Source organism: Lissotriton vulgaris, chromosome 3_1 (genome assembly GCF_964263255.1).
Source record: "Lissotriton vulgaris chromosome 3_1, aLisVul1.2, whole genome shotgun sequence".
NCBI lineage: Eukaryota > Metazoa > Chordata > Amphibia > Caudata > Salamandridae > Lissotriton > Lissotriton vulgaris.
The window spans coordinates 482901869-482926034 of record NC_141689.1 but is presented as its reverse complement, the minus strand read 5'-3'; positions in this window follow the sequence as shown (position 1 = coordinate 482926034).

Below are 24166 nucleotides of genomic sequence, written 5' to 3'. Positions count from 1 at the left end.
AACTTGCAACACAAGTACGATGCGTGCAATCTGGGGATTCGTAGGTGATTGATGCGGGGGTGTTGTGCGGTGCTGTGTCGGTCCTCTACAGCTTTGACCCTTCAATGCATCGCTTCTTGCAACGGTGACAGGCGCTGCAGTGGTTTCCGCAGGGACACACATATGCGTGGAAATTCTTCTCTCACCGTGGAGATGCGTCGATTTCTGCAGTTCTTTGAGTCTCTTCTTTCTTTCAGCTCACAAACAGCAGCAACAACCTCCAGAGGCCCAAAACTGGTACAGGTACATCTTGGCAGGCTAGAACTCACAGCAGCAGAGTTCAGGGGAGTTTGGGGTGAAGTCTTTGTGTCCCTGAGACTTCAGAACAGGAGGCCATCACACTTCATGCCCTTGGAGATCTCCTTCAAGCAGGGCACACAGCACACAGCAAAGTCCTCCTCCTTTCCTTGGCAGAAACAGCAACTGCAGGCCAACCCCAAACACACAGCAAGGGCAGTACTTCCCCTCAGTCTCTCCAGCTCTTCTCCTTGGCAAAGGTTCCTCTTGAATTCCAGGAATGATCTAAAGACTGGGGTCGTGGGTCTGATACTTATACCCCAAATTGTATTTGTTCTCTTTGTGTAGGGAGCTCTGAGCCCAGTTAAAACCAGTTCTGCTTTCACTGGTGCAGCATGACTACAGGAGGTGGGGACAACATTGCGCAAGTGAGACAGGCTCTATTCAGGTGCAAGGTAAATCTCCTCCCACCACTCTATATGCAGCCAGGGTCTATTGAGCTCAGGGCTGAGTCATCCAGGAAGGACCAGGCACTCCTCAAACACCCCAGAGGCTGTCTACAGGGAATGCACATCCTCTGTCTCTGTCACACTGAAACCAGACAGTCAATCCACAAACAGGCAAAGGCATCCAGGATGGTTGAACAAGAAAATAGCCACTTTCTAAAAGTTCTATTTTCAAATACACAATTTAAAAACCATCTTTACTAAAAGATGCGTTATTAAATCCTGCGTTCAGGGATACCAAACTCAATTTTTCTATCTTATCCCTATGGGAAGGTATGCTTGTAAAATGTTTCAATAGTGAAAATTGAATTTGGCAGTATTTCACTATCAGGATATGTTACACACACCAATACATGTCCTACCTTTCACATACACTTCACCCTGCCCAGGGGGGTACCTTGGGCCTGTCACAGGGGTGTCCTATATGTAAGAAAAGGAAAGGGTAGGGCCTGGCAAGTGGGTGCACTTGCCAAGTCGACATGGCAGTTAACAAACTGCGCACAGGCACCGCAGTGGCAGGCCTGAGACCTCTTGTCAGGGCTACTCATGTGGGTGGCACAATCAGTGCTGCAGACCCACTAGTAGAATTTGATTTACCTGCCCTGGCACACTCAGTGCACTTTACTAAGGACCTACTGGCAAATCAAAAATGTCAATCAAGGAGAACCAATCACAATTCCAATTTACACAGGAAGCACTTGCACTTTGACACTGATCAGCAGTGGCAAAGTGCCCAAAGCATCTAAGCCAGAAAAAACTAAATCCAGCACAGCATCAAAAACACAGGAGGCAGAGGCAAAAAGTCAGGGAAAACCACACCAAGGATGCCAAGTCTAACATTGCTAGTCTGGCAGTAAGGTTGGTTAGTTGGTTTATCGTAGTTGTATGTTCTGGCACCAATTCTTCCACTGCCTGCTCTTTCATCCGATCCACAAGCTTGTAGTGTTTTGCCTGTAGTAGACCAAGACCCACAGACACAGATCCTATATACTGCCGTAGAGTAGCTTTTGTGTCTGCAATTGTTGCTAGTATTTTATCCAAGTGTAAATGAATGAACTGCTCTTGTCCATCAGTTGCTTCAGTCTCCATGGCATCTGTCGCTTGACAGGGGTCTCCCCTGTCTGGTGAGCTGCTCCCTTGTTTAGGTTTCATTTTACCCATGGTGCCTTTGTTGGTGAGTATGTATTAGCCCTGTCTTCAGCCCGCACAGTCCCAGGAGTTTCTTGTTGTTTCAGCTCTGCAGTTTTATTATGTTAATAGTTCCAATGTTATTTCCCCTTGGGGCTTCTGGTGTCCGTTATGTTGTGCGTTATATTCTGTATTCCACCCGGAGGTCTCGTTCTCCTAAGAGTATCTCTCAGGATCTGAGTCCCATACAGTTATGTACCACTTGCACGGCAGAGTTAGGTGCATCAGGTCTGCTCACGTGCAGCTTTTTCTATTGCTTGTCCATCCCTTATTAAAGGGTCTGCATGTATTCTCGAGTTTCTGTACTTATATAGTGCAGTGTCTTCTGTTTCATTGGAGTGTGGCTTTGTTGTTGAGTCAAAGCTAGTCAAAGCTTACTCCTTCCACCAGGGGTCCCAGAGTCTTTATGCAATGTCATCAGCCTCTCGTTAGGCTAAATTGCCTTTGTTGTAGTCAGCTGGGGGGGAATGTGCTCCCTCTTCTGCTTCGTTGTCTGTGCTTGTTGGTGTCTTTTTGGCTCTACTGGTCTTCTACTACCATGCCTGCATCCCCATTTATTTATTATTATTTATCTCTCCCATCCATTTCTCTCCATGTGTCAGTGGCAATGCTCTCTGCTCCTGTGATCTGTGGCGCAGTTTCGCACGCATGGACTCAGCGCCCCGTGGCTTCTCTTTGGCCTCCAGTCTCCTCCGGTCCCCCGGGTCCAGTTCGATCTTTTGCCTCAGGGACTCACTTCACTTCTAGACGTCCCTTGTCGATCCTGCAGTTTGCTTTACCACTCAATCACTGCCAGGACATCCTAGGCCTGATCCTGATCATTGCGTGGAATGTCCACAATTGTCTCCAGAAACATTTGTGGGTGTCCGCACTGGGTTTAGTCGATCCCCCCAAGTCATGGCTCACTGTACCACGATAATTTGTGCATGCATTTGCAATATTCAGTATTATAAGGCCTGCGCTGGTACAGAGTTCCGTACAGAGTTCCTCACAGAGCTTCAGCTCCTGTCGCCATCTTGGCAATGCCCCATGCTGATTACTTTGATATACCAGGAACAAAAAGAAATGTCTAAATGTGACATGATACATTTGAGATGTAACTGGAAAAAAGGGATCACTGAAATAATATCGATTGCCAAAATATTGAGTTGCAATAATATCGTTGACAAAATATAGACTGTCAAAATATCGAGTTTCTATGTACTAATAGGTAAGTACAAAAACATCGAGTTTTAAATATCGTTTACAAAAATATAGTTGTAAAAAATATCGACTTCAATAAAAACAATGTTAAATTACATTAATATTAATAATTAATTACTAAAATATATTTAAAAATACTTAAATTAATTTATAATAATTAAATAATTAATGAAAGTCAAAATATTTTTTTTGTATTCATATTTCTTAAAACATATATATATAGAGTAACAAAATATAATTAAATAATAGCCAATATTATTAACGTACAATAACAAAAGTGTAAAAATTACTATTCCCACTGCAAAGAATGCAAGCATAGGGTAAGCGTTGGATAGTGTAGGGGTTAAAATTACTATTCCCACTCCAGTGGGTGCAACAGTAGGGAAAGCGTTGGATAGCGTAGGGGTAAAAATTACTATTCCCACTCCAAAGAGGGCAACAGTAGGGAAAGCGTTGGATAGCGTAGGGGTTAAACTTACTATTCCCACTCCAGTGAGTGCAACAGTAGGGAAAGCGTTGGATAGCGTAAGGGTATAAATTACTATTCCCACTCCAAAGAGTGCAACAGTAGGGAAATCGTTGGATAGCGTAGGGGTTAAAATTACTATTCCCACTCCAGTGAGTGCAACAGTAGGGAAAGCGTTGGATAGCGTAAGGGTAAAAATTACTATTCCCACTCCAAAGAGTGCAACAGTAGAGAAAGCATTGGATAGCGTAGGGGTTAAAATTACTATTCCCACTCCAGTGAGTGCTACAGTAGGGAAAGCGTTGGATAGCGTAAGGGTAAAAATTACTATTCCCACTCCAAAGAGTGCAACAGTAGAGAAAGCATTGGATAGCGTAGGGGTAAAAATTACTATTCCCACTCCAAAGAGTGCAACAGTAGGGAAAGCGTTGGATAGCGTAGGAGTTAAAATTACTATTCCCACTCCAGTGGGTGCAACAGTAGGGAAAGCGTTGGATAGCGTAGGGGTTAAAATTACTATTCCCACTCCAAAGAGTGCAATAGTAGGGAAAGCGTTGGATAGCGTAGGGGTTAAAATTACTATTCCCACTCCAGTGGGTGCAACAGTAGGGAAAGCGTTGGATAGCGTAGGGGTTAAAATTACTATTCCCACTCCAGTGGGTGCAACAGTAGGGAAAGTGCTGGATAGCGTAGGGGTTAAAATTTCTATTCTCACTCCAGTGTGTGCAACAGTAGGGAAAGCGTTGGATAGGGTAGGGGTAAAAATGACTATTCCCACTCCAGAGAATACAACATTAGGGAAAGTAAATATTTCATATATTATTCAAATTTCTAACAATGAATATCTATTAATAATTAATAAAAAGTAAATAAAAATGTTATCTAATAGAATAAATAATATTTTAAAATCACTATTTAACAATAATTATTGTAATTAATCACCTATTAATACAAATTAATTATACATTAACAATTATTTTTTTATACTTAAAAATTATTTCACAATTATTTCCAAATAAATAACGTTCAATTAATTGTATTATTTAATTAATTATTAAAAAATTACTTTGCACCCTATGCACCTATAAACCCACAACCCGCTACAGAAAATAAATTAGTAACATTTACATAATTACCAATTAATCAATTAATATAAATAAATTAATAATTATAATTAAATTAATAAACTAATATCAATGAATTAACAATTAATCACTAATTAATATCAATAAATACATTTACATATTCATGTAATTATAATTAATTTACTTCCCACCCTATTCCCCTATAAACCCACAACCCGCTACAGAAATTAAATTAGTAAAATTTACATAATTACCAATTAATCAATTAATATAAATGATTTGAAAATTATAATTAAATTAATTAACAAATATTAATTAAGTAACAATTAATTACTAATTACTATCAATAAATACATTTACATATTTAATTAATTATAATTAAATTACTTCCCACCCTATTCCCCTATAAACCCACAACCCGCTACAGAATTACATTACGCAATATTCCTAAATTTTTTTTTTAATTTAATAACATTATTTATAACATAAATACACACTTTTCACACATATTATAACATAAAAATACACTATAAAATATTATATATTATTAAAAAATCGATATTTTTAACTATCTATATTATATATTTCGATATTTTAACTATCTATATTTTTTACAGTCGATATTACTTCACTTACCTTAAAAACGATATTTTTGTTGTCTATATTCTGTCCTGTCGATATTTTGTCCAGTCTATATTAAATACTCGATATTTTGTCCAAACGATATTTTGGACTTGATATTATGTCTGTGCACCGGAAAAAAGACATAGGTAGAGAATTATTTGACGCTGACTGCAGCCTAGTGGTTGGATACCACTCTGAGGTCTCCTAGAATGAAAGCTTCAAGTTATCGCACTATACCTACCTGAATAAGATATACGAGGGGAACTGTTTACAAAAAGTCAATGTAAATTGGACAATCCTGCTAGCAAACAGATCCACTCTAATGAACAAGAAGTCGACTGAGGCTCCAGAACTCAGATGTGCACGTGTGACCTGTTCAAGTGGATGGGAATAGAAAATGTTGTACTGAATAACTCAAGGGTGGTGGCAAGGAGAAAGGCCTTCTGGACTGGAATGAGTGTGTACTGAAGATGGCGGTAGGGAACTCCAATGGAAGACTACTTTAGAAGTGAACAGGTATGAGTACATACTTTTTGTCATCATCCGGTCAAAAAATAATAGCCATGCTCTATACTAGGAGAACGTCAGATGGAGACTCAAAATATACCCCCGATATTAATTTGAGGGATTTGTGTGGGAGTAACCTGACCCACAACTTGAAATGAGATGTGATTGTCTAATACGTCACAAGAAGATATTCTGTGCCCCACCTGTGCCTTCCCCTCCTTCTGTGGTCAGGCAGTGTTCCCAATAGTGCAGCTGGCACTTGCTCTGTCATTTTGATCCTCCGTTTGGTGTTTATAGCACCACTGGGAACGGTGTTGGAGCGGCTGCCCAATTAAGAATGGACCATCCAATGTCACTCCCACTAGTAATGCGCCTGAAACTAGTGGCAATACCAGTTCTCAACACGCTTCCATATACCACACCGTCTAGAAGGAGACTTCGGACATATGAGGAGCATTGCTGTGATATTGTTTCATCTGTATGTCTTTAGGACTAAGACAGGGAAAAGCAGTTTGGGCTGCCCGATTGGGTTTCAAACCAGTGACCCTGTTCCTGAAATGGCTGCAGGAGCTTCTAGGGGGAAATATCTACCACAGTGGCAGCTATCTCTCAATTTGGCAGCTGGCTGCTGCTGCTGTGGCAGAAACATGCAGCTGTTTGGCTGCAAGTATTCACAACTTTGAATGTTATGCAGCTAATTGGGGTACTTTCATACATTTCAGCGATATTTTAGCTTAATCCATTCCTCCACCATACTTCAAACCAAGATCTTATATGCAGCTTATGCTTGATCTCTTAAATACAGGCCAGCATCAGTTCAAATGTGTACATTCTCTGTCATCTGTGACTCTTTTACTGGACTTTTCAGAGAAACCTACAGTGAATGCAATCAATTTGCTTACTCAAAGCCAAAGTTTCCAAAAACTCAGATAACTTGTGGAAGTATACAGACTCTTCTAGTTCGAATGTCCACATGAGGAGAACAAAGCAAATGTTGTATTATCCACATTTGCAATTTACTCAAGACAGTGGACCACATGAAAACCCAACTACACCTGGTATTCTGACACAGCACGGAAATCCATGCAATTCTGCACAAGATGGAATTCTGACCCAAAAAGGTATATTGACCAAAGGAAATCCTTGAGGAAGCGACTTCTTTAACATAGACGCTTTGTGAAACACATGCTGCATTGTTTGCTGCAGCACAAGTGTATTAATGAATAAACTGAATGAGAAAATTGAGACTCGTGTGCTGCAACACAATCGTTTTATGTACTTTAGCACACATTGCTAAAACGAATGCGAGATATAGAACATTTTTTGGTAATGAATATGGAAAAGGTGATCATTTCGGGTCTCAAATTTGTATTTTGAAAATGCATTCGGTCTAGTGTTAGTAAAGAGACACTATACTACTAAGGCTTTTCTACCGGTCACTCCCAAGTGCCTCTTTTGGGCATCTGAAAGAATATAAATCCAATATTATATAATGTTGACCTAATGTATCCAATATATTAACATGCTAACTTAGGAAAACCACTTGTAAATACACTTGAACCATGCATACATTAAGAATTGGGCCTTGACTGAACAAACGCCATTTTGTTATTCATTTCCCTGTCTCTCTTTTGTTAGTTAGGAAAACACGTGACCTGCTACTGTGTAAAAAGCCTGCGAGGTCGGCCTGGGCTATGAACGGACCATTGGTTCTAACTTAGGAAACTCAAGGTTGCATCTGTCTTTCTTGTAGGATGAGCACATTCTTGCAGGCGCCATGCCTGTACTCCTGTGCCCCAGCACGAAAGGGAGGCACCTTCACTGACCTACCCCCGGAATAGTTTGAGCTGAGTTTCGAATCAATCAATTGTGCCTTAAATGGTTTTTTTTGTTGGCTTCACGAGAAATGGTACTTTTCCATGTACGGGGTTTTCATGAGGTATGCTGAAATTATATATGCACTGTTTTGAATGTAATCCAGCAGTATCCTCTCCGCACCTTTGAGGGTGAGGACGAGAGAGAGGCTCCCCTATATAGGGCGCTTTTGCAAAATAAACGATTGAATCTTCTCCATTGCCGACTGACTTATTCCTGGTAAGTAAGGTATATGGGCTATTGGTAAGTATAGCTCCATGGTATATAATTTTAGTACTTCACATCTTTCTTTTTAGCTTTGGAAATAATTGCAGGATGTTATTCCTTGCCTCAAGCAAAGAGGTTTTCAGTAACATAAAATGATGAAAACTCAAGTGGTATAGATCTAAAATGTCATGCCTATTTAAGAGGTTGCATACATTTCTCTTTGTCTATGAATTTGATGATGACAGAAAGACTCGCAAGATATCAAAACCTGCTAGGGGCTGCTAAATCTAGTTGATGGGGCTCATAGAGCCTTGGCTTCTGGTGCAGCGGAGGCCCCATTGCTGTTTGCCGCACAGCAAGAGGCCAGCACAAATTAGGGATGATTGCCACTGTGGTGAAGAGCTTTCAAATGAATGTACTGCTATCAATACAGTCGGAAAACCTGCAAAACTGCCGTCCGGTTGGGCCACCTGTCATAGTGGTCCATTCCACATTTTTTTTTTGTTGTCCAGAAAAAAACCAACTGAAGTTGGGACTTGTTTCTACAAAAACAAAAGATAAATGTCTGTGACAGGCCGGGGTAGGGGTGGGGAGGGAGGGTTCACATAGAATGTGGAGTATAGTTTGGTTCTTTTCTTGCTCGAGGGGCTGTGCCTTGAAAGGCAGACCCACACAGGAAAATTCAGCAAAGTCAGAAAGCTTGCCCTCCACGGGGAGCCTTTCCACCCCTACAACCAGCACTGCTCAACATGTTAACGGTATTGAAATGAGGCGCAAATAAGGCCTGTCATAATGTTCCACAAGTTGCAAAATAGATCAGCTAGAACCTTGTGCTCAATGATGTGCCCTTCTCCTTCTTATTCCAAAGATGTGGCTGCTCTTTTTTGCTTTTGTCCAATGTCTCTAGACCAGGCCTCTCTATCAGTAGCATTAGGAGAGATGGAATACCTTGTTCCGTTTAATCATTCAGAAGGTCATAAATATTCACTAGAGGACTTCCATCCATAACCCTTCTTTTAGTGCCCAGAGGCCTTTGTTGGCATAACAGGACTCTTCAAAGTAACAATACCATTACATAATTATTTAACATGACAGTAAAAAAATATTCCTTGCATACGAATGCAAAAATACAAGTTAGAAGACCACGTTAAAAAACCCATCACTATAGAGGCAAGCCCTGTACACAAAGTGAAGAGAAGCTTGCAGATTTGCTGCTCACCTCTGCGACTTGGCAGTCACTGAAAAGAAGGTTCTGGATTGTTCGAGATGGAAAAGTTAAATTGCTTCATCACTAATCTCACAGTGGGACATTGTGTTAGGAATTAAGACGATTTTTATGGCGAACCTTACACAACAACAGGAAGTTGTAGAGAGCAGTAAAAGTGGCGTCAATTTCTTTATGGGTATCTGGCGTGCGTACAAGGAGAAACGGAAAATAACTCATGCCAGTTATGCACTTTATTTTATTGTTTTGATAATGGTCCAAACATATTGCTTTTCCGGAAAATTCCAATGCTGCTCCCTAACTTTCGTCAGCGTCCGTGAAGGGAAACCTCCCTCGGTGCCTTTGTGCCGAAGCACCTACGAGCTCGAGGCCACGAATGGCACACTGAAGACAATGGGGGGGGGGGGGGGGGGGGGGGGGGGGGGAGGGGGATTGTAACTTTATCTTGGGGGCTCCTCTGAACGCAGCACGCCATCTGACCGTGTCGTCTGCATGTACCTATTAATAAGAACACGTTATGCGTGCACTTTTAACAATTTATACCTCAAGCACTTGCGTACAAGCCTGGATGGATGGTGGTGGTACCCAGAATGGATTAAACTGGAATTTGGTTCTGGACCAGTACAAAAGAAACACACAAGAGCCGAGGTAAAATATAGCCTCCTCTCTCCTCTCGACAGCCAAAATGAAAGCATAGCCAAGTAAAAAAAATCTGTTTAAAAAATAGGATAGGTGGGTTTACACTAGTCCGATCAAATCTATCATAGACTTACAGACAAGTGGTGGAAAATCAATTAGATAGTTAGTTATAGATTTACACTCGTGTGCTGCATTGCCATACTTACAACAAATGGTACAGCAAAACTGAAGTCGTTAGGTAGGCAACGATTAATACTCTGTCTTTCTAACAAATGGAACTTAACACCCTGAGCCTGCCGGACGATGGCTACGTAAACTGAACACTCGTATGTTTAGATGTGGTTTTCTGGTGGTCATGAGCATGGATCCTGAAAAATAAGATTCATCCTCAGTGAGTAAATCGAGTATCATAAATTGGAGAATAGTAACATCTGTTACATAGAGTGCTTAGAAACAGGAGTTTGGTACAAGGTGCAGTATAAAAACAATTATTTGTGTTATACTTCCGTTTGCAAGTGTATTCGTCAAGAATCGACTCATTTTTCATTACAGTACTCTTCTATATTATGGTCAGGGCCAGTGGGGTTATGCTGCTGCAATGTGTTTCTGCAGAATGATGGATTTGTCACATAATCCATCGTCTGCAGCATAATTTGCACATCATAGCAAATAGAATTGTTTCTTATCACATGGGTCAAAGGTTACTAAGAACACAGTCAGGCTTGTTGCAGCGCAGTGCAAGGTCCTTCGTAAAGGATGACTGGCCACCTTTCAGTTGCCTAGTACTATATTTGGGTTTTAATCTGATTACTTACATTTGCTCAGTGTGAACGTGAGTAAAACTAACACATGTCTAAAGTAATATTACTGCAAACTGTGCTGTTTCACCTCATAATTTGCATTTTCTTGCCGCATAATTTAGTAAACCCTGTCACATATTTCCAGTGACCCTGATTATAGCCTAGCTATAGCATAATGTGACAGTTGTATTTGTAGAGTGTATAAATGGCCAAGGGGTATGCTGCTGCTATTGGTAGATGATGTATGCTTACAGTTACTTAACTGAATGTTTCTCATTTAATGATCTTAAAAGGATCTTAAATTGACTTGAAATAGTGGGATTGAAACCTATAGCCATGAAGCCTAAAATAGATCACTGCAGTAGATTAAATGTTTCTCTTAGATACCAGATCCATGGACCGAATAACTATTGTGTTTTCCCCTTTCAGACTTTCATCAACTTATTACAGACGACACCTTAGCCTGGAAGTATAAAGGTTTAACAAACTGCAAACCAGTTTAAAACTGGTTTGCAACAACTAAAAATGCGTATTCCTATTCTCAAAGGCCATTTGGTATATATCTCAGGGAATGGAATGAGCAGTTGTTTGCGGATGTGAAACAGCAAATCTCTGTTGCTATGTACCAAAGGAGTGCAAATTATGACTAGTTGCAAAACAGATATTTTGCACTTGCAAATTATCCCTGATGGAAGCAGGTGGTAAGCAGGTGTAGGTCTCACAATGCAGCCATATCTTCCATGATGGCTGCTCTGTATCGAATTACCAAGAGCATGCAGATAATGATGGGACAATGGAGAAGGCGACAAGAGACGATTTTCAGAATCAGGGCACCACTGTTTGAACAGACAGAGGTGAAGATGTATGATAAATATTGACTCAGTGGTGAGGTATTTTTGGAGCTCAGAGCTACGGAGAGGCAAATTCAGGAACCAGTGCATACCAATACATGTTTAGGTATTGATAGAGCACAACTTTGCTCTTTCATTTGTAGAGGTGCATTATAATCATGATTAGTTCGCATCCACATATAATCTTTTGTCAAATTAAGATTAGGGCATTAGAACGTAAATTGTAATAAAGTGTAAGTGAAGGGCTAGATATTTTCTTTATGTAATCAACGAATTAACTATATGTATTTAGATGCATAATATACCTTTGAAGTATATTCATGACTAATAAACTTTTCATATAAAGGCTCATATAATGTGTGTATATTAATGACTCCTATATGCTTGTATTTAAATGTGTGCATTTTTCTTATGTTAGCCGAATTTGGTAGGCCTAACTTTCGTTTTTCGCTGTTTGCTCTTAAATCAAAACTGTTAATTAGAGTTTATGTGTTTGTGGAATAGTTTTCTTTTCACATTGTGTCTGGAAAGGCCTGGGAACCAAGGTCATCGAGCAAGAGCCTGAATACGAAATTACTTAATGGAAAATTACCTACAAGAAGGTGTCTAACTGGATGAGGCAGTCATGTGATATTTGTGGGTGTGATTTTGGATTTTTGTATTAGGGTTTGGTACAGAGCCCAGGGGACTTCTGCCTTACTTGGAGAGGGGAGAGCATCTTAGAACAAGCTCTGTAGCTTTACGCTACTAAGCCCATACAACAAGAGTGTGCTTCCTAGGAAGTCTTCACGTGCTGACACCTTTCTGGGAGCTTCCCTGGGGAATGCTAAGTAGGGATGTCATGATACATGTAGTGTAGGGACAGATAATGCTTGTGCTTATTACCCGCCAATGAAGAAGGCTCTGTATGTGGTTACTATAATCATTTGTGTCCTGATTTTGGAATTAGTTATTCTGTGCATGTTGCACCGATTAAATCTTATTTGTAGATTTGGTTTTGTATTAGTGCACATGTATTTTTATACTCTCGTTTTGAGGTGTTATATGTACAAATATTCCTGGCTTTATAATAAATATACAAACATTTGGATTATGTGTCTCTGTTCCTATGGGTCATGGGCAATGGTAAAGCATAACTGGCCAATGATTTTTCACCCCTCCACACTTACAAAGCAGGCAACAAGACCATCAGCCAGAGGTTCCTGAGTAAATCTAGAAGGTGGAACCTGCCTCCATCAGTACTGTACTCACTGCATCCCCAGGCCTCTCGTAGCTAACAGAGTCTTATAGTAAAACCTGGTGGAGTTTTCCAAGGTGGCTTATGCAGTTTGTTTTGTAATTTCCTTAATGTCAGGGGGTCTAGCAATAAAATCCACATTGTATTTCCCAACACACCACAGGACTTACAGAGCACACAATTGCAATTCCATACAATTTTCTACATATGGGAAGGTGTTTTGATGGACAAATGAACCAATATGTCTATCATCTGCTATGCAATATCTATAATGTAACCAAATGGATCAACGCTCCCTCAACATACAGGTGATACATAAGGCAGGGTGTCAGATCACAGACATTGTTCCGCCTCTCCCTGGAAGTACCCATGACTCCATACATGGTTACCAACCATCTGGCAAGAGACTTTCGTGGTAAGTAAAACAAAAATATCACATTGGCAGACTCATGTGCTATAAAGTAACATTACATGTACATTTCCATTTGTTTTAGGTAAGAGTCTGTGCCTTGCATAAGAATACCTCAAAAAGAACAGATGTTGAATGGATTGCTGAACAAATCAAACATTCACACCCAGTCACAGATCTGGGTTAAATCCATTGTTTTCTTGCACATTACGCCATTCCAGTTTAGACAGAGCCATATGCAAATCAGTCTTGACCCTGCTCCTCATGGGAACAGTCCAGCCCGCAATGTCAGGCCAGGTCCTCCCTGGACCAGAAACCAGCATCCTGTGACCGGTTTCGGGGAATCACCCCTCATCCACCAGGCTAGTTAGAATCTGGTGGCATAGCGAGTTTTAGGTAACAGCCTATACCTAGCCCAAGAATACTACAGATCAAGTGAACACCGATATACTAGTGCTCAAAAGACAATCTACTCTGTTGTGTAAAGTGCCTTAGGGCTCTTGAGGGGAAGAGTTCTATGTCGCCATCTAAGTAGTGGTGCACTGCAATGAAGCCTGAGGCCTGAAGCAAGATCACGGCCGCCTGTGCTATGTGGCACAATATGTCAACTCACAGTGACTCAAGATGCTGAATCAGATGATGATGATTCCCCTCTCTCCACACCAAGGCCAGGACTCAGCGAGGGCAGCAGAAGGAAGGACATGACGCACATATATCAGAGTGAACCATTTCTAAGGTAAATGTTGACTATGTCAACAATGGTTTAACCACAACAACACACAGATTTGCTGATAAACGTTTCTTTTTTTAATTCTAGGCATAAAGTAATAAGACATATCATTTGCCAACTCTGGCACCGATTCAATGATGTGAACAACTGAGGATAAACAATATGCAAAATAAAGTGCTAAATGTAATGCCTTTTCCTTTCCGATGTTGCCGCTGCACTGCCTCTCGAACTTTCAGCACCAACACCACGGCCGCCACCACGGCATGTGTTTTGCGGTCCTTAGTCCAATGTGCACCAAGCCAGAATTCCTTCTAACTCTCTCAGACAGATTCTTCTACCCCACTTGCTGTCTGGTCTGCATTTCTTCAAGAGCAGTGCCAACGTGCACCAGGACCCGGGCAACATCGCCACTATAGTCACTCGTCTCAAACTGTGGGCTCAGAATATGTCTGGATAGTACTGAAGTAGCATTTGCAGGCGGTTTACAATTCTGCCAAATGCACCTAAGTGGGAGAATTAATGGTAATGCCTCAGCATTTGCATGATTGACCCCTGCAGCACACAACAATGGGTACTCACAGCTTTTGGCATCTCCTCCCATTTGTTTCTGAGCGACCTGACCCCTTCATCTATTCTGGGCCCCACTTTCGGGTATCCTTCTGCAATTGCTGTTTTCCAAACCCTCTCTCTAGCCACATATGGATGTCTTTCAATTGAAGGGGATGGACACTTAACATTAAATGCTCAATAACATGATATTGAGGCCATTTTGTTAGCTGCCATTGATGTGCCTACACGACCTGAGCCAGACACACTACCTAGGGGTCACGTTTTATCCAAACTGCCTTGCTGTGACTGCGTGCTGCTCCTGTCTTAGTGCTGATGCATCTCCTTCAACCTGTGCAACTGAGCTTGGTGGGGGGTAACTCAAGGCCTAGATGTTGGTTTCGAGGTGCTGTTCATGAACTGAGTGTGGGATCACTAGTCTCCGCAATCTCCATTTCACTGTCACCGTGTCCCTGCCCTTCAGTTTCTGTCCCTTGGCATGACGATATGTTGTGCACAAACAATACTGCCTAATGTGTTATTTTAAGCACAGAACTTTTTTCTATTTGGTTTTTCATATGGACAACATATGCCCAGGCACTGGTATTACTGACACTTTACTATTGACAACGAATGTATGAGTGGGAATGGGACAGGACCGAAGTGCATGCATGTATTTATGTGTCATTTCCATAATCTGAACGGAGTCTAAAGCACTGGAAAGCTGTGTGGGATCAAAGGCAGGAATACAGACAACAAGTGATTGGAGAGATTGTTTGTTTGAGAACTGTTACTGGATCATGACTAGTGTTCATAGGAATGTGCAGCTTCAGCTCTTTCCTATTGGAGCAGGGTTGGAACTATCCTGATTGTTACGGGGGTGCAGTTTCAGATCCTGGTTGCATAGATGAAAAAGACCTGTTGCCTTCTTTCTTTCTTCTTTTTTCTGGTCTCATGTCTGATAGTGTCCTATCTGCTGGATGCTGATCGCACTTGAGATGAACAGCTTGTCAGCCACATAGGCATGGGTACACGTCATGATGGCTTTATAAATGATGCAACTGGATTTGGATATGGTGTAGTCCAGCAATTGGGCTTCAGGAGGAGTAAACAGTGGTACCACTGGACCTCTGCTTTCTCCCCTCAAGGCTGCTAAAGATTCCCAATGAAGAATCAGTTTCCACCCCAACTCAAGGATCGGCAACTGATCAATGGTTGTGCCAGTGAACTCACAAGTCATTAATACATTACATTGCATTGTAAATCCCAACTGGCAGAGGACGCCTCAGTTGGGACGACAATGTACTCTGCGTGATATACAGTTTTCCCCCACCCCACATACCTCTGATTACGTTTTTTTTTATTGTTGGTTATGCCACACACTACTCCTGTGTGCATGCATTGACCTAGGCTCAGTCTTTTCACAATTAAACGTTCTGGAACAAATCAGGAACAAGTAAGCGAACATCAAGAGCACCCTCATAGTAACAGAGAACTATCGTCACTGTCATAGGTTTAATGCGTGGAGTTAGGTGGTGGCAGTGTTCCATAGTCAGTGAATTAGAGTGATAGGCTTTTACCTGTAAACTATGAATGCATGCTTTCACGTCTATACATATAATGTTATGGTGCTCATAATTGTAGTGTTGTGTAAATGATGAATGACAAACTCTTTTTATTCCTGATGGACTCCTTAGACCTGTGATGTAGGCGTTTGAGGGTAATGAAATGAATGCAGGTTTAGAACATTGAGTTCTTGCTTGCATGCTGAAGAATAAAGATGTGTATAATTACTCTTGGTGTGTGGTGGGCCATTGCCGAGTACCCGGGCTGGGTAGGACTCTACAACTGGCAATCAACAGGCGACAAGTAATCTACTGATCCACAGTGCTCTCCCAGAAAGTTTGCTGTGGTCCAGTGTTAGACGGGAAACCTGAGGGTCGGCCGAGCAAGGGGGAGAGACCTCCTGGCGAGGGTCCTCTCCTCAGATCGTACGGATGAGCAACCACCCCCCCTACAGATGGACACCACACAAAGATAGGTTCTTAACACTTTTATCGGTATTCTTTGGCAGGTTATTGCAACAGTACAGAAGGAACGGGATACGGGGATCCCTCTAACTTAGTATCTGTGGGAAGGGGGTAGCGGGACAGTCTTGGTACCGGTCTGGTACCGGGGTGCCTGACGCACAGCTCTCAATCCTCGAGCTGGAGGGTTCTTTGGTATGGGCCACGGCAGCGCCAGCAGGGCTCCAAGGATGGTTCACGAAGATGAGCCGCGGCAGCGCCAGCAGGGCTCCAAGGATGGTTCACGACGATGAGCCGCTGCAGTGCCAGCAGGACTCCAAGGATGGTTCACGAAGATGAGCCGCGGCAGCGCCAGCAGGACTCCAAGGATGGTTCACAAAGATGAGCCGCGGCAGCGCCAGCAGGACTCCAAGGATGGTTCACGAAGATGAGCCGCGGCAGCGCCAGCAGGACTCCAAGGATGGTTGCAAGAAGATGAGTTTGTCTCGGTGTCTCTCGACTCCAGGATACAACTGACTTCCCGCTCTGGAGCTGCCCCAGTTATAGGGCTGGTCCCCTTTTATGTCCGAACCCTCGCACTTGGAGGTCGGGGGGTCCGGGATCTGCGAGTCCAGACACCCAGCAGGGGAGTGGAGCCAGCGTCCCGGGAGGCCGGGGGCGATCGAAACCAGGCGGATGGGGGACCATCGACACTCCTTCCCCCATTGACTCGTCAAGTGATCTCTTTACCCCCTGGTTGGATTGTGGTGCCTCGATGTCGGGGCTTTGCTGGGTCTGTGGCTGGGGTCGGGCCGAGGCCACGAGGCCTGGTCATGGAGGGTCCAAGATGGCGGCTGGGTCGGAGACGAGGATCCGGGAAAGGGTCCGGACCAGCCGAGAGGGTTGAGGAGATGAGGTCGAGTTCCGTCGGGGGAAAGCTGGGGGCGGCCCGGAGGGGCGGCACTCGTGGAAGGGGGAAGGTGCCGTTCTTGAGAACAGGGGTCGAGGTAGTCCGGGACCCACCATGCGGGGGGAGTGGGGCCAAGCCACGAGGCCAGGTCCAACACGCGTCCCCCCCAGCTGAAGGCAGGGAGAGTCACCCATCTTCTTGGGTATTCTCCTCGCCGAGGTGGAAGAAGCGGGACAGGCCGTCTGCGTTGGCGTGGTCGTTGCCGGGGCGATGCTCCACAGTGAAGTCCATCCCCTGCAGGGAGATGGACCAACGCAATAGCTTCGGATTCTCTCCTCGCATCTGCATTAGCCATTGCAGAGGTCGGTGGTCAGTTTGTACCTGGAAGTGGGTGCCGAAGAGGTAGGGTCGGAGCTTCTTGTGGGCCCACACCACGGCGAAGGCCTCCCGCTCAATGGTGCTCCAGCGCTGTTCTCGGGCCAGCAGACGTCGGCTAATGAAGGCTACTGGCTGGTCAATTCCCTCTGCATTGATTTGGGAAAGGACTGCTCCGATGCCATGATCGGAGGCATCGGTCTGTACTATGAACTCCCGGCTGTAGTCGGGGGCTTGGAGCACGGGGGCGGTGCACATTGCTGTCTTGAGGGTCTCAAAGGCGGCCTGACACTCCGGTGTCCAGTGTACCTTCGGTAGGTGTTTCTTCGACGTGAGTTCTGTGAGGGGGCCCACAATGCTGCCGTAGTCTTTCACGAAGCGCCGGTAATATCCTGTGAGCCCCAGGAAGGCTCGGACCTCTGTTTGGGTGACCGGGGGTTCCCAGGCCCGAATGGCGGTGATCTTGGGTTGGAGGGGGGCCACCTGGCCACTTCCCACCTGGTGCCCCAGGTAGGTCACGGACCCTTGGCCGATTTGGCACTTGCTGGCTTTTATTGTTAGTCCTGCCCGTTGGAGGGCGGCCAAGACCTCATGGAGGTGGTGGAGGTGTTCGGCCCAGTGGAGACTGTACACCGCAATATCGTCTAAGTAGGCAGCGCTGAACTCCTCGAGCCCCGCCAGCACCTTATTCACTAGTCTCTGGAACGTGGCGGGGGCGTTTTTCATCCCAAAGGCATTACCTTTAAGTGGTAGTGGCCATCCGGGGTGGAGAAGGCTGATCGCTCCTGGGCGCCCGGGGTGAGGCCGATCTGCCAGTAGCCCGCAGTTAGGTCGAAAGTGCTCAGGTAGCGGGCGGCCCCCAGGCGGTCGATCAGCTCATCAGCCCGAGGGATGGGGTGAGCGTCTGTTCGGGTGACGGCGTTCAAGCCCCGGTAGTCCACACAAAATCTGAGTTCGGGGGCGACACCAGGGGCGGCGGCCTTGGGGACCAGCACGACCGGGCTGGCCCATGGGCTGTCGGAGGGCTCGATCACTCCCAGAGCCAACATCTTGGATACTTCCGACTGGATGCAGGCGCGTACCCGATCGGGAACTCGGTAGGCCCGGTGCCGGATAGGTGGGCTATCCCCGGTGTGGACATCGTGGAGGCACCATGGGGTGACCCCGGGGGTGAGAGAGAATAGATCGGCAAATTGCTGTAATAAGTCTTGGCAGCCTTGGCGTTGGGCTGGGGTCAGGGTGGAAGAGAGGTTGACTCCTTCCACGGAGCCGTCTTTTTCAAGGGTCTTCAGGAGGTCGGGTAGGGGCTCGGAGTCCTCTTCAGCCCCCCTGTCGGTAGCCATCAGGAGGCTAAGTTCTGAGCGGACAAAGTGAGGCTTAAGTCGGTTGGCATGGAGGACCCGGAGGGGGTTCCTGGGGGACTCCATGTCCACCAGGTAGGTGACAGGGCCCTTGCGCTCCACCACTTTAAAGGGGCCCGTCCATTTGTCCTGGAGGGAGCAGGGTTCGACTGGGGACATGACCCAGACCTGTTGTCCCGGCTCGAACTCGATGGATGAGGCGTTTTGATCATACCACCGTTTCATGTCTTCTTGGCTGGCTTCGAGGTTGGCCTTGGCAAGCTCCCTGAACCGCCGAGTCTGGTTCCGGAGGGTCAGGAGGTACCGGTACACATTAGGAGGAGCATTCTGGGTGGTCACCTCCCATCCTTCTTCGACCAGACTTAGGGGACCCCGAACGGGGTGCCCATACAATAGTTCGAAGGGGCTGAATCCCAGGGACTTCTGTGGGACCTCCCGGTAGGCAAATAGGAGGCAGGGTAGCAACACGTCCCATTGGCGTCGTAAGGGCTCTGCCAGGCCCATGATCATACCCTTGAGGGTGCGGTTGAAGCGTTCTACTAGTCCGTTCCCTTCGGGTGGTAGGGGGTCTTGAACTTGTATGTGACCCCGCACTGTTGCCAGAGGGACTTCATGTATCGGGAGATGAAGTTCGTGCCCCGATCACTGACGACTTCTCGGGGGAAGCCCACCCGTGAGAAGATCCCCATCAGGGCTCGGCCCACCACGGGCGCTGTCACGGTCCGGAGAGGTATGGCCTCGGGGTAGCGGGTGGCATGGTCCACCAGGACGAGTATGAACCGGTGACCTTGCGACGTTCGGGGCTCCAGGGGCCCCACGATGTCAATCCCTACCAGCTCAAAGGGAGTGTTGACGACCGGGAAGGGTTCCTGGGGGACTTTTATTTTTCTGCCGCTCTTCCCGCCTGCCTGGCAGGTGGGGCAGGCTCGGCAGTGGTTGATCACGTCGTTCCTCATCTTGGCCCAGTAAAAATGGGTCACCAGGCGGCTGTAAGTTTTGTCCTGCCCCAGGTGCCCGGCGAGAGGTACATCATTAGCCAGGTTCAGGAGGAAGTCTCTGAATCGGAGGGGGACTACCAGCACCCGGCTGGCCCCTAGCTCGGCAATCTTCTGTTCGCTGTAGAGAAGCTCATTGTCCCAATAGACCCAGTGAGCCCCCGAGGCATCCCCTGTGCTCTGGGCTGCGGCTTGCTGTCGGATCCCCTCGAGGGAGGGACACATTTTTTGTTCTTGGCGGAACTGTTCTTGAGTGGGGCCACCTTCTTGGCGCCACTGGGCCAGCTCCGGGAGGTCGCGGAGTGGGTCAGGTTCTTGGTTGTCGGGCCCCGGTGGACCGGGTGCGGGGGTGGTGTCTTCAGTGGTTACGGGCGGTGGAGGTTTGGGCCACTCGGGTTCTTCCGTGGAGGGGATGGCGCGGGCAGCCATGGATCAGGTCGTCGCACAGACCCATTCCGGGAGGCCAAGCATTCCCAGGTGCTCCCTCCGCTCAACTGCAGCCCAGGGGGAGCTCTCGAGGTCGTTCCCGAGGAGGCAGTCTACCGGGGCATCGTCTCGGACAGTCACTTTCAGCATGCCCGACACTCCCCCCCATTCAAAGGGGACGCGGGCCATCTGGCACAGGCTTTCGGAGTTATCTGCAGACCGTAGTGGGCATAGCACATTGGGCAGGATTTGATCCGGGGTCACCAGATGGCAACGGATGGCCGTCACGCTGGCTCCCGTATCGCGGAGGGCTTCGGCCCGGTGTCCATTAATGGTGACCCACTGACTGTACTTCTGGGTGTTGGCCGGGATGGGGGCCCGTGGGACCATGTCTCTCTCGCCTAGACATACCAGGGACATGGCTGCGGGTTCCCACTCGGGCTGGTATTGTTCACAGTCTTCGACTTCTTCTTCACCTTGTTCCTCCCCTAGGGAGACGGCGTGGATCTGTCGGTTTAGCGGACCTGTGGGGTTGGATGGTTGGTTTCTCGGACAGTTGGGGTCATTGGCGTAATGACCGGGTCGCTGGCATTTGTGGCAGGTAACGTTGGAGCGGAATCCCGGCCGTGCTGGGGGGCTTCCTCTCCCGGCCAGGGACGGAGGAGTGCTGGGGATTGGCACCGTGGTGGTGTCCTGACCCCGGTCCTGGCCTCCTCCTCCACCTCGCGGATGGTGGGACCCCTGGGAGACTCGGCCTTGTTCTCCCGCCCAGTTCCGTGGGACCCGGGTGCTCTCCCATCGATCCGCTTCAACGGCGAGTTTCCGGGGCTCGATCAGTTTGCTGTCGAGGAGATGCTGCCTTAGTTCGACGAAACAGTTATTGGAGAGGTGCTCCCACGCAATGAGATCGAACAATTGTTCATAGGTGGTGACCTGGCTGCCCCTGATCCACCCTTCTAGGGCTCTGCTAAAAAATTTCACATATTCTACCCAGGTGGTACCGGGGATCCTTTTACAGTCTCGGAATCTCTGCCGGTACATCTCGGGGGTGAGCACATAGCGAGTGAGGAGGGCGGCTTTCATATGCTCGTAGGAGGTCATCTCAGCGTCGGGGAGCTGTAGCAGGGCATCTCTCCCTTCGTTGACGAATCTCCCCCACAACCCGGCCCCCCAGTCTTTTCGCGGAACCCGGTGGGAGGTCATAGCTACCTCGTAGGCCTTGAACCATTGCTGAATGTCGTCGTTCTTGTAGTACTCTCGGACGACATCTTTGGGGATGTGGACCTTGGTGTCCGTAGAGGGAGTGGAGCTCTGGTTCTCGGAGACGCCGAGGTCCCTGTTCTGTTTCCTAATTTCTAGTTCCTTCAAACCGCGCTCGTGTTCGTACGCGAGCTTCTTCTCCTCCAGCTCCCTCTGGTTTTTTTTCTCTTCCCGTTCTCCCTGTAGTCGTAGGTGTTCAAGGGCTATCTTTTTTTCTGCTAGTTTTAGTTCCCCATCTAGGCGGAGTCTAGCCAGTTCCAACTCGTGGAGCTGGTTCCTCTCTCGTTCTCGGGCCTCCTCGTGAGAGAGGCCCGTGCTCCTCTCTTCCTCTGGGGTTGCAGGGTTCTCAGTGATTGCAATGTTTTCGTTTTGGGGAGGCAACGCTCCCGTCTCCACCCAAGTCTGCAGGGCCTGCTTGATGTCGTCTTTGGTACTTAGTCCTGTGGCAGCGATGCCCAAGTCTATGCAGAATTGCTTCAATTCCTTGTGACTGTACTCTTCCAGCCGTTCCATCTGGAATTTCGCGGTGGTTCCGGTTTCTTTCGTCGTCATGGTCGCTGTGTGTTTTTCGTTTGTAGTGGGGCGAGCTACTCTCCGTACGATTTGCGTCGGCTCGAATCGCGCCCCTGGCCACCAATGTTAGACGGGAAACCTGAGGGTCGGCCGAGCAAGGGGGAGAGACCTCCTGGCGAGGGTCCTCTCCTCAGATCGTACGGACGAGCAACCACCCCCCCTACAGATGGACGCCACACAAAGATAGGTTCTTAACACTTTTATCGGTATTCTTTGGCAGGTTATTGCAACAGTACAGAAGGAACGGGATACGGGGATCCCTATAACTTAGTCTCTGTGGGAAGGGGGTAGCTGGACAATTTTGGTACCGGTCTGGCACCGGGGTGCCTGACGCACAGCTCTCAATCCTCAAGCTGGAGGGTTCTCTGGTATGGGCCGCGGCAGCGCCAGCAGGGCTCCAAGGATGGTTCACGAAGATGAGCCGCGGCAGCGCCAGCAGGGCTCCAAGGATGGTTCACGATGATGAGCCGCGGCAGCGCCAGCAGGACTCCAAGGATGGTTCACGAAGATGAGCCGCGGCAGCGCCAGCAGGACTCCAAGGATGGTTCACGAAGATGAGCCGCGGCAGCGCCAGCAGGACTCCAAGGATGGTTCACGAAGATGAGCCGCGGCAGCGCCAGCAGGACTCCAAGGATGGTTGCAAGAAGATGAGTTTGTCTCGGTGTCTCTCGACTCCAGGATACAACTGACTTCCTGCTCTGGAGCTGCCCCAGTTATAGGGCTGGTCCCCTTTGATGTCCGAACCCTCGCACTTGGAGGTCGGGGGGTCCGGGATCTGCGAGTCCAGACACCCAGCAGGGGGGTGGAGCCAGCGTCCCGGGAGGCCGGGGGCGATCGAAACCAGGCGGATGGAGGACCATCGACACTCCTTCCCCCATTGACTCGTCAAGTGATCTCTTTACCCCCTGGTTGGATTGTGGTGCCTCGATGTCAGGGCTTTGCTGGGTCTGTGGCTGGGGTCGGGCCGAGGCCACGAGGCCTGGTCGTGGAGGGTCCAAGATGGCGGCTGGGTCGGAGACGAGGATCCGGGAAAGGGTCCGGACCAGCCGAGAGGGTTGAGGAGATGAGGTCGAGTTCCGTCGGGGGAAATCTGGGGGCGGCCCGGAGGGGCGGCACTCGTGGAAGGGGGAAGGTGCCGTTCTTGGCCGGAGAACAGTGGTCGAGGTAGTCCGGGACCCGCCATGCGGGGGGAGTGGGGCCACGCCACGAGGCCAGGTCCAACATCCAGCAAACTGCCCGTGTGTGCTGCGTGTGCTGCAGTCGAAGAGTGGAATCAGCATCGGCACCTGTGGAGTCTCAGTGCAATGCCAGCCTGTGCAATACTTTCAAAGACAAAAAACATTGTTGAGAACCTAATGGAAAGGCCACAAACAGAGGTACTGCTTTACTATTCAAATTAATGTTATGTGTCATACAGAGTGATAACGCTAAAGGCAGATACAACCAAATTTTGAAAGGCAGCATATGGTGATAATCATGTGCAGGTTGAGCTGTAATCTGATGTGCTAGGAAGCAAAGATCTTTTTTTTTTTGGGGGGGGGGATAGGTAATGGGACTAGAGCACGTGCGCTCAGCCCCTTTTATTGGCCAGGGTCATCTGACCTATGACACCTGGTGGTGGGTGGGTGTTAGGTGTGCTCATTACAAAAGAACTGAGACACTAGACCGTGTCTCACGTTACTACATCCCTCCCAACCTTAGTTAAGAAAATTACCCTAACTAAAGTCCAACCTGTGGGAAGGAAATACAGTTCACACAAACCCCAAACTTAATCACGACGACTCCCACGTAGTCTTCTCCACTGCGGGTTACGTTGATTGCTGGCAATGGTGTTTCTTCTTGCCTTGGCAGACGTGCAGATTGAAGGTGGGCCGTACAGTCTATTT